The following is an 11,819-nucleotide window of genomic DNA, read 5'->3' on the forward strand; positions in this document are numbered from 1 at the left end:
CTCCCTGCCACACACAAACTTGACATGTGCCCTCTAATGTTCCGGTAGGCCAGTCGCCCTATATCTTTGACTTGCACACACACACACAATTTCGATGGCTCTCTTCATCGATCTCGCACCCACCCACTTGATCCTCTCTTTGACTCTATCGATAGCTATGACCGCTCCCTCAATTCTCGTGGATTGCCCGACCCTCTATGTATGATATGGATAGGCCTCCATTTCACACACATTGCATGCAAAATTTTGTTTGAGATGTCATCGACACATATTCCCACAAATAATTCACGAAATTAACCCCCCACCCCACCCCCACCCCAAAACAAAAACACTCATGAACGCGGTTTGTATCTCTCACACACACCCACGTAGGTGGGGGACGTGCACGAAGAGAAGAGGTGCATGCACGGCGCACGTACTCCCGTATCTTTCCCAACCACACCCGCGCGGGTACACGGTGGAGCTCATTTCTGTACGAGAAAGGCAACCCACGTGGTAATTTGGCACGTGTCCTGGTTGTCCACTTGGTGGAGGGAGGATCGTCTACCACGGGTGAACAAACAAATTGCGACTTGACGTGTTATGTTAAAAAAGAGGCAAACCATGTGGGGCCTACCTTAGAGGCAAGGCTCTATACACTGGAGTACTTTTGATGTGTCCCGTCAACTCGTAGAACGAGGAGAAGCTTGCTTAGTACGCCGTCTCCCCCGCCCACGGGCGCGGTGGCTCGCAGGATGAGGTGAAGCTTGCTCCGCCTTACGCCCGCTCCCTCGCCCATGCGCGCGGTGGCTCGCAGGACGAGGAGAAAAATTTACTACTCCCTTCGTTTACTCCTCGTCCCTACTACCTTGGTTATAGAGATTATATCATATTGTTTGGAATATATATGTCCTTTAGTAGATTTCAATATGAGCTACTAGTACATACTCCAAACACTGATGTATATAGACGTATTTTAGTGTGTAGATTCACTCATTTTGCTCCGGATGTAGCACTCTCCCTCGCCCCTCGACCCTCGCCCACGTGGTGGACGTGCAGCAATTCATTCGGTCTCATATAGCAAGAACGATATATACTACACTACCATTATTGCTCGACTTCCCGAAGAGGTGAAGAGCCAATCGCAAGGTTAATATTTTGGAGATGCCAAGCGCAAGGTTATAGGAGAATGAGTAGTAGGTGCCGCGTCATTTATAAATAAAGTTTTTTTTCTACAGTGGCACGTACGCAATATGATAGGTTCATATGGAGAGAAAAGGAAACCGCTCCACTATATACATATCCAGCCTACACGGTTGCTTGCTGGGGTTGCTCTCTTCACACTCTCTCGCACAAAACGACTGTGGCCACATCTCTAACATCCCAGCGGATCACGTCCGCTTGGGGAAGGGGTGGATGCTTAGTGTAGATGCGGTGGCCGTCGCCGACGGCGAAAACCCACTGTCGGCACGTCCCGATCAGGGGTCCCCGCCGTTCTCTCTCACAAAGCCGGCGAGGTTGCCTTCGTCCCTTGCTCACTGCCGCGACGTGGGCAGTTGCCGCCTCCCGCCGCCCTCCTCAAGGTTGAGCTATGCCCCTTAGGTACAACTCCCTTTACAGCCGGCTTGCACCACTCCTCTAGCTGCCCACATCACTCCCTGTGGATATTTCTCTACTTCTTTGCCCCGCACATACCTCTACTGGCTTCTACGTACTGTATTTGTGATGAGTTTATGTCTCATCAACTAGTCCCAGTAATCTTATTCTAATCACGCTTCTTCAATTTCTTTGCCACAGGGATGCTCATCTCGATTTTGGTGAAACTGCACAAAATGATCCGATGGTCAAAAGGTTGCAAACTTCATTTATTAGGAAGCTCGAACATTGCCAGCAAATTGAAGCCGGGTCAGGGTTCACGGTTCAAGGGCTAGGGACTGCATGGATCGTTTTTTTCTTTAGCTGCCTCTGTTCCAAAATAAGTGTCAACTTTAGTAGTAGTACAACTTTGTACTAAAGTTTGCACAAAGTTGAGACACTTATTTTGGAACGGAGGGAGTACATATTTGCTATGATCTGTCAATCATTGAGATGCAATAGCATGCATGTTAGTCTCCTTTGTATTTGATGAAATGTTGCACCGGGCAACCTTGGACGCAAAATACATGTAACAGAAGCTGGAAGCTTCATAGCATTGTACAAATTTATCTCGCTGATAAATTACAGTACGTACTATACTAGTACTGCCTCTGTTCCTAAATATAAGTCTTTGTAGAGATTTCACCATGAACCACATGTGGATGTATATAGATGCATTTTAAGTGTAGATTCATTCATTTTGTTCCGTATGTAGTGGAATCTCTACAAAGACTTATCTACTAGTAATAGCTAGCCCCCACTACTAGGAATTCTCTATGCTCTCCTTGAGCCACATCATCAAAATTGATGTAGTCGTTAGATAAAGTAAATCAGTCCATAATAGCCGTCTGATCTAGACGTTGAGAGGCTCCGCACTAAGCCACATGCAAGCATGCAGAAATACCGTGGCACATGCATGTGAGTGGGTTTTAAATCACATCAACATGTCTGCATGCAAGCATGCACCGGTAGCATGCATGTAAGTGAGCTTTTAAGTCCCATTAACATGTCAAAAAGAAAAATATAATCCCATTATGCAGTAGGAGTTGGCTGATCTTTTTTCCACGTGGGATGATCTAAATGATGATGGGAGTTTATTTAGTTTGGCTACCACATTTGTCATGCGGTTATAGAGTTTTTTTAGTTCTATGAAATCAATAATTTTGCGCAGAGAGATATACCGCTGTTCCACAGCAACGCGCGGGGACTCATCTAGTAATATTTAGGAACGGAGGGAGTACTATGTAAAGAGTTAGGTGTCGCACGGTGATAGTGTGAGGTGGACCATGTAATCACTGAGCTTGCGTGTTTTCACTGCTCTTGCACGCCTCCGCTGTAAGAATGGAGAAAATTGTAATCTAGTAGTAGTACCTCCTTTCGCCGAAAGCGTGGGACATCCAGCAGTCCTACGACCTCAGTAATAAAGACCAATGATCCGTCAAATCACATAGACCCGGCAGTAAGTTGGACGAACGAAGCAACCATCACTCTTGCACCAGTGAGAGGTCGCGTCCTCTCTGTCCGGGCATGAATGCGGCACCGATTCTTTGGAGCGGCACTGACCGTTTCGGGCGGGAAGCGCGCGCAGGTGATGGAGGGGCTTTAGGTGGGCCAGGCTGGTCAGGAGCGGGCGTGGCAGCTGCCCGCATATCCCTACCGGACACGCCCGGAAACGAGAGGATGCACCGACTCTCGCGGCTAAAATCGTACACTACACAACATCTCTCTGTAGGAGTAGGTCGATCTGTCGCTCTCTCTAACACACACATGCTGTTAAACACACACACACACACACATGCACACGCACGCACCTTGGTCCCGTTGCACCTTCTAACATGACTTATTACACCTAGATGGAGGGAGTAGTAAGTATACGAGATACGGTGGCACACTGACTTAAGTCGAATACAAGTGCCCAAAATTTGTGTGCATGTTATAATAAGGATTCACTTAAAATAGTACGTGAGCGAACAGAGGGATCAATTGGACAGTGTTCCCGAGCAGTAGCGAGATGTGTGAGGTAAGATACACCGCTGGCGCTTTTAATTTTTCTTATTAATTTGTTTGTTTCACCCTCTGACTGGTGGGACCCAACGTACTACATGGGGGAGAGGTAAGGTGACTAAGGCTGCATTATTTCTGCACCACTGTGGATAGTCTTACCACCAAAGCCACATGACATGATTATGATTGAAATCCCAATGACTCCCACACACACATAAAAACACGGCATGCTTGTCACACGAATGCAGGAATAAGGTTATTTCCCTCTCGTTGAACATAACAGGAGGGTTGTGTAGCTGGTTAGCCTGTGCGCTCATCAAACTTGAGGTCTCGGGTTCGATAACTACACTTGAGCATAATTTGTGCCAGGAGGATTCTTTGACTGGTCAAAATGTTTTCTAGGATTTGCACGCTTCACACTCTCTCTCCAGTATATATATACACGCTGGAGCCTCAGCGCTTGTAGTTGCTCTCTTCACACTCTCTCGCCCTCTCCCGCTGGAGCCTCAGCGCTTGTAGTTGCTCTCTTCACACTCTCTCGCCCTCTCCAGACCTAAACAAGACTTCGTTGGCCTCTCTCTCCCCTCACTGCTGCTCAAAGAGCCGGCAGGATCCGTCCGCCGGGAAGGGAAGGAGGCTGAACGCTGTCAGTGTCGGCGAGGGACTACCGGCGCAGCTGTTCACTTTCCACCCAGCGGCGGCGCGGGAGGGCCTCCGACCCCTTCTTCTTCGCCGCCGTCCCGTCGCCCACCGAACCACACCCCAAGAACCTTAAGGTATAATTTACTTACTCCACATGCATTGCTCTAGCTGCATGTATACCATGAATCTAGGACGTGGTTCAAAGAGGAAAGGAGTGGGGGGAAGTAGTGGGAAAGGTTGTATATAGAATGAATCTAGGACGTGGTTCAAAGAGGAAATGAAGGGGGAAAGTTGTATAGCATGAATCTAGGACGTGGTTCAAAGAGGAAAGGAATGAGGGAAAGTTGTGGGGAAAGTTGTATCGCATAAATCTAGGACGTGGTTCAAAGAGGAAAGGAAGGGGTGAAAGTACTAGTTCAAAAAGGAAAGGAAGGGACAAGGCTATAGAGTTTGAGCAGGACTAGATTTGCTGCGCTCACATAGGGAAAGGTGTCTAAAGATAACAAAACTAGGACCAACACAAATATGCTCCTTGGTTGTTTGTTCTTTGTTGCAATAGACTGTGCATGACCACAGTACATCGGTAGATGTATATGGTGCTGGTGCGTCCACTGTCCCGTGCAACTCATTAGCTGTTGTTAATCTAAGGCCATGTTTGGTTAAAAACTCCCTAGTCCCTACCTGCTTGGTTCCAGGGACTAAACATGGACTAGAGGTCATTAAATGACATGCTAAAAGACCTTGTTACCCCTAGTAATGAACTACTAGAGACAAGGTGCGATGCGTGGCAGGGGCAACTGTTGGAAAAAGTCCCAAAAAGACTCCCTCGGGGTCTTCTTTCTTTAGTCCCAAATGCCCACTTTTAGTCCCTAAAAGTCCCTCCTGTTTGGTTTAGATGGGACTGACACAGAGTTTTTTTAGTCCCTACACCAAAATGTCCCTGTAAACAAACACCCTCTAATAATGCCGCTGGAAAATTGATGCAATGCCACAGTTAAAAGCAAATTACATGTTTAACGAATTTTATTGTTAATATAATCTCTATGTTAATATTAATCAATGCCACCGTTTGAGAAATGTTACTGTCTTGCTTTCTTTCCCATTTAGATAAGGTAGATGCTTCTTTTTGTTGGCTTCTTTGTCATCCACCGTTATTGACCACTAATTGTTTCCTTTGCACCTCTGTGTAAACAGGGTTATCTACTTCACCTCGTTGTCATTGTGACCTTTTGTTGCACTGCACAAAACACTTTTGTTTTAAGAGTGTTTTGTCCAGTTCAACCAAAAACTCACACCGACAACGTTGCTTGATGCTTGATCTTAGTGGAACTGCACAAGAGGAGATCTTACTTCCTATCCGTTAAGGCGAATTTGGTTCAGATCTTCTTCTTGTGAGTTGTTTGAATTCCGCATCATGAGAGGTCAGTACTAGCCTTCTTTCACATGATTCTGCAGTGTGCTTTCATATGTTGTGCTACTTGTACTATAATGTTGCTTGATTTTAGTGAACTGCACAAATGGAGACAAGACTTCCAATCTGTATGTGCACCGTAATATCCCATTGAAGTAAGATAAGGATGTTTCACAACTGCTGGCCTGTATTTTGCCACTTTCATCAGAAAATTAAGTTTAGTACTATACTTGTGCTCCCTAATTGACATGCCAAATCTTACATTGAAGGCGAAGCTTGTCTGTTATTGAACCAAGTGATGAAGGGGAAGAACAAGCGGAAGAAAAACAAAAATCAACTCCCAGTGCTATAATGAAGCACTGGAACTGTGATGACACAAGTAATGATATAGTTTTGCATCTTAATTTATTGCTATGGCTGGAACGAGCAATTGTTTTGCCACTGATTTGATGCCACTCTTAATGTAATATGTAATTATCTCTACTTGTGCAAACAGGGATCTTCTTTGAAGATACCATATATTTTAGTGGAACTGCACAAGAAGATGTTGGAAACATTAAACTAATCGAGGAGTATACAGTAAGCATGGCCACCACCGTAGATAGCAACAGATGGTTCCGGAGAAGTGCTTCATCTGTATGCTCTACACAATAAGCCTCCTGACAAAGGTTGGTACTCGCCCACTGATTTCATCCATATGATTGAGCTTTGTCATCTCTATTGGTGTTGTGCTACTGTTTAGATACTGTCATGAAAAAGTGGTATTGTCCTTGAGAAGTGCTTCATTTGTGTTGTTTTAAATATTTCCTTTCCTTTTTTTCAAGCAAACAGGGATGCTAGCATTTAGTAGTCCTCTTGTCTTTGCACAACAGGATCATATTCCTCTGAAGAAGAATATGGAGTACGTGAAGTGACTAGTTCCGATTATGCCAGGATGAAGAAGCCCTGTCTATCTTCTCATCAGAAGGAGCAGTTGAAGGATGGTTACATTACTCCCCACAAGACCAAACTAACTTCAGCTCAGGACTGACAAATCTCCATTTTTTTTCTGTGATGCGCGAGTACAATGTTGTTCTAGGATTCTTTCTGGTGAGTTCCATTTTTCTAAAAGTGCGCTCTACATGGACCATGTATGTGCCTATTGAAACTGTCAATTCATAGTACATTTTGCTTTATACTAATCACTTTTTTGTATTTGTGCAAACAGGGGTGCTCAGCTTGATTTCAATGGGAACTGCACAAAATGTTCATGAATACATCGAATCATTCATTTCCACCACAAGAAAGGAGGTGCCGATAAGTTCAAGGCGTTGCAACATATAAGGGCGAAATCATACAAGCTACGTGCGAATTTGGTTGATTTTGGTGGAACTGCACAAAAAGAACAGCTGGTTTTTTAGCACGAGGTGCCATGTCAATGTCCGAACTGATGGCAAACCCTGCCCATTCCACAATCGTAGGCATTCGATATTTTGGAATGGGACAACCTTGTCAAATTTTGCTCATTGATTTTAGCAAGACATGCGTTTGATATTTTCGAATGGGACGCCCTTTGCTGTCAGCAGCGTCGATCAATTTTTTCTTTATTCTTTAGTTGTAAAGTAAATATTGCCTCTGACATGTGAGTCGCTGAGATGCATAATCATCGATTGTTTTGAATGTTCTCTATGAATTGCGAGGCCTGTGTGTTTGATTGCAATGTACAGAAACGCTAAAAAGCTGCTCAAACTCTTTGTACTCCTTCTGTTTCTTTTTACTTTGCACATTGTGAAAGTGCATACTTTTTGTATAAGATTGGTCAAAGTAGAGATACTTTGACTGCAGACAAAACTTGTATGCACGACTAGAAAGGACCGGAGGGAGTACATGTGAAACTGCTGCAAACGAGGTGATCATCCTGGGAATAATGCTAGTACGTATTGTTTTGCATTTTCATCCAATGCCAGTGATATAGGAATTTGAACTAATCGAAATAAATTCATTCATACACGGTCGGATTTCATATAAACATGCCGGATTTCATTACATTTCATACATTCTTCAACTAAAAAGGGGTGCGCTGGAGGTATAATTAATTAACCGAAGCTACCCACCTATGTCCCGCTGAGCCGAACAGAAGCTTCAGTGACTTAACTGCAGGTGCAGTTGCGTAACTGACATGTGGCCTGTTGGGCCCGTGTGCCAGTCAGCCAACTGCACCAGCAGTTAAGTAGAAGCAGCGTTCTTCTCCAGCGTAGCTCTCCGACTCCACGTCGCCGCCAAGAAGCTAACGGCCATCAATGGTCAACCCGCCTAGCTTCGCTTCAACCGGAGGGTAGCAGCGGTGGCCTTACTTGGACCCGAGCGGCGGCGACCTACCGTGTTCTACTCTTCCTCGTTTTCTATGTGGCGCGGCCTCGTTGGCAGTGGGGTGGGGCCTCGGCGGAGCCGGCGATATCCTCTGTCTTGTTGCCGGCGGGCGGCGCCTCAGCGGAGCGGTGGAAATCCTCCCCCAGGTTGCCGGCAGGGTGGGGCCTCGGCTGAGCCGGCGATATCCTCTGCCTCGTTGTTGGCGGGGCGGGGCCTCGGCAGAGCCGGCGGTGTCCTCTGCCTCGTTGTTGGCGCCGCGGGGCCTCGGTGGAGCAGGGCCTCGTCGACGCCAGCGGAGCGGGGACTCGTCGGAGCCGGCATTGTCCTCTGCCTCGTCCTTAGTCTCGCCAAACAGCGCCTCGCCCGCTTCATCGCCCTCTTTGCTAGCCTGTTTGTAGGCGGCCGCAGCCTCCGCCACCCGCATGCGGTACCGCCAGCTCTCGAGGCGGCCCCTGCCGGCGGAGTGGTACGAGTCGAGCAGCGCCTCCTGCTCCACCCGCTCCGCGGCGATCTGCTCCACCGCCTGCAGGTGCTCCTGGAGGAGATGGTGGTTGTAGGCGGCGTCGGCCTGCGCCTCCCGGAACTGCTCCTCACGCATCTGCCTCACCCTGTCCATATATTGGGCACGGGCCTCGCCGATGGTCATGGTGCAATGCACCGGCGAGGATGGCGCGGAGGAGGGGGTTGGCGCCGGATCGTCGACTACCATGTTCTCCATTGGGACGTCTCCGGCGGGCTGCCGGCCAGCCGGTCGGCAGCAATGGCTGCCATCTCCTTGTGGTCCGCCGTCCGCCCGTCCCAAAGAGCACTGGAGCGCGAGGAAGCCATGGTGGGCAGTAGTGGTGTGGACAGGAGAAAGGGAACGGATGCGGATGATGGGCGGGCGGAGGGACGGACGTGTGGCACCAGAGTAGCCGCCTCGGCAACCGCGTATCATTAATGTGGGCGGCAGATGGACGGACGGACGGCACTTGTGTCGTTTGAAGGCGGAGCAATCGCCTGCACCGGGAAGCGGGGCGGGCGGCGCTGACTGTTTCGGGCGGAAAGCGCGCGCGGGCGAGGAGATGACTTTACTTGGAGAGGATGACAATGGGGACCCACCAGGTCCATAGCCTCACGTACGCAAGTGCCTCCTTATTTTATATATATATAACTATAATTTATTTTGCTTCCACCTGGTTTCCTGACATCACGGTCCCACACCATTGTCAACCTATGTAGTAGTCAATAAACGAGAGAATTGCACAAGAAGCGGCCGACAGCTGGGACCAAGCAGCTCGAGCAGTATTTGTGTTTTTGAGGTGTGAGCACTGCAAAGTTTTTTGATGTTTAGCCCAGATATTAATTTTTCTCCTCTAAGCAACAATGAAAACATCGCTGCAGGTATTAACTGGGCGGGCTGTGGCCCGTCTAGCCCAGTCCAGATATCCAGCCCAGATATTAATTTTTTTCAAGCTAAAAATGGCTAGCCCAGCTATACTTTTTTTAGGAATACCCAGGCAAGGTCAAGTTGTTATTCTCCGCCCCACTGGGCTGCAAATCTTTCCTAGGAGGGGTGCATTAGGCTTAACAAGAAAATGGGCTTTAAGAAATAATAAATGGGATGTAATTATAAAAACAGGGCAGTAACTATAAAAAAATGCACCAAACACGTGATTACTTTATAAAATATAGTTTTTGGATATTGAAAATTTTAATTTCATTAATTGTTGCGAGCGCAATGTTTCGTTGGATTTTTACGTAATATAAATTTATATTGAAATTGTATTTAATCTGACTAGAAATTTCGGGATAAAAATATTTCGGATCCCATCAAAATGTGGAAAATTTTATTGAATTCTGTTTTGAACGGTTGGTTGAAATGGGCTGTACTTTTAGCAAACTGTAAATGGGCTGTAGTAAATTCCATTAGAATTCAAAAATGGGCTACACATTCTTACAAATCTCAAATGGGCTATAAGTTCTCTGCCACACACTTCTGGCATTACTAAGTTGACGCGTCCCCTAAAAAAACAGAGTTGACGCGTATGCAAGGCTTTGTCAACTTATAGTCAACACACGGTTCTAGCAGCAGTGGCCGTTGGATGTCCATCCAACGGATGCCGTGCTTCTTCTTCAATCTCGGATATTCTAGCTTCACCCGCCCAAAAAATGATTCCTCCCCCTGACATCTGGGGCGCACCGTTTCGGAAGCTGACCTGTGGGCCTACTAAGTTGACGTACCAAGGGCTTTGTCAACTTAGTCAATATAAACGATTCTAGCTGCAGTGACCGTACGATGTCCATCCAACGGCCGTCGTGCTTCTTCAACCTCTGGTCTTCTTGCTCCAGCTGCCCAAAGCAGCGCCGGTCATGCTGCCTGCTCTTGCCTCCCGTGGCCGGCTGTGCTGCCGCGGAGGCCTCACCGCCCCCTACTACTCCCACCGCTGGCCAGGCCATCCCTCCACTCACCCACACCCCCTATTATTCTGCGGCGACAGCAGCGCAGCCGAACCAGTGAACCCTCCTACTCCTCTCCGCGTGTGCATCCACTGCCGCGTCTTCCCCGGCTCCGCGTCGTCCCCTTCCTAGGCCTCGCCGTCGTCCACCGCCCTGGTGCTCTCGGCGCGGCGTGGTCAATGTGGTCAAGGAACGACTTCCATCGGACGTGGACTATACGTGGAGAGGTTGACAGCTGGGTCCACGGCAGCCACATGGAAGTGCCTCCCTATTACGCGCAAAATAATTATTCCTCCACCTGACAGCAGGGACCCACCAGACGGGCCACCGTATTTCGCGAAAAAAATGATTCGCCCCTGACTGCTGGGACCCACGAGCTACATCTTCGCACGCAAGGAAGTGCGTCCGAAAAAAAACGATTTGCCCCCATGACTGCTGGGACCCACCAGCTACATCTTCGCACGCAAGGAAGTGCGTCCGGAAAAAAAACGATTTGCCCCCCGACTGGTGGGACCCACCAGCTACACCTTGGCACGCAAGGAAGTGCGTCCAGGCAAAAAAAACGATTCGCCCCCGTGACTGCTGGGACCCAGCAGCTATACCTTCGCACGCAAGGAAGTGCGTCCGAAAAAAAAACGATTCGCCCCCCTGACTGCTGGGACCCACCAGCTACATCTTCGCAGGCAAGGAAGTGCCTGACAGTCGGGACCCACCTGGTCAAAGCATACGTAGCATTGTCATTCTGGTCGCGAACGTGTACGTACATACTGGTCGATGTAGAGGCGCGCACGTGTCGTAGTAGAGGCGCGCACGTAGCATGTACACGTACGTACAGCGGGCAGGGTGCAAGAAAGAAAATACGGCCACGTATGTGTACATACGGGCAGGGTCTCGAACGCCTACTCGCGCATACGTACGGCCAGGGCTCGTGTACATGGCTGGGTCGGAACGGAGAAACAGCGTCGTCGTCGTGTTCATGGGGAGGCAACGGAATGCGTCGTGTTCATGGGGAGGCAACGGAATGCGTCGTGTTCATGGGGAGGCAACGGAATGCGTCGTGTTCATCGGGAGGCAACGAAATGCATCGTGTTCATCGGGAGACAACGGAACGCGTGGGAGCCAACCGGCTGGGTCGGAACGAAATGCGTGGTCGTGTTCATCAGGAGGGCTTGGACGGAACAGGCGATGGAAACGAGGCCTGGCGTACCGCAGAACGGAGGAAACGGACCTCCTACGTTCGGAACGGGGTCCTGTTGATCGGGAGGGGTGTGGCGTACCGCAAAACGGACGAAACGGACCTCCTACGGTCGAAACGGGGGCCTTGTTGATCGGGAGGGGTGTGGCGTACCGCAAAACGGAC

Source organism: Triticum aestivum, chromosome 7D (assembly GCF_018294505.1).
Source record: "Triticum aestivum cultivar Chinese Spring chromosome 7D, IWGSC CS RefSeq v2.1, whole genome shotgun sequence".
Taxonomy (NCBI): Eukaryota; Viridiplantae; Streptophyta; class Magnoliopsida; order Poales; family Poaceae; genus Triticum; species Triticum aestivum.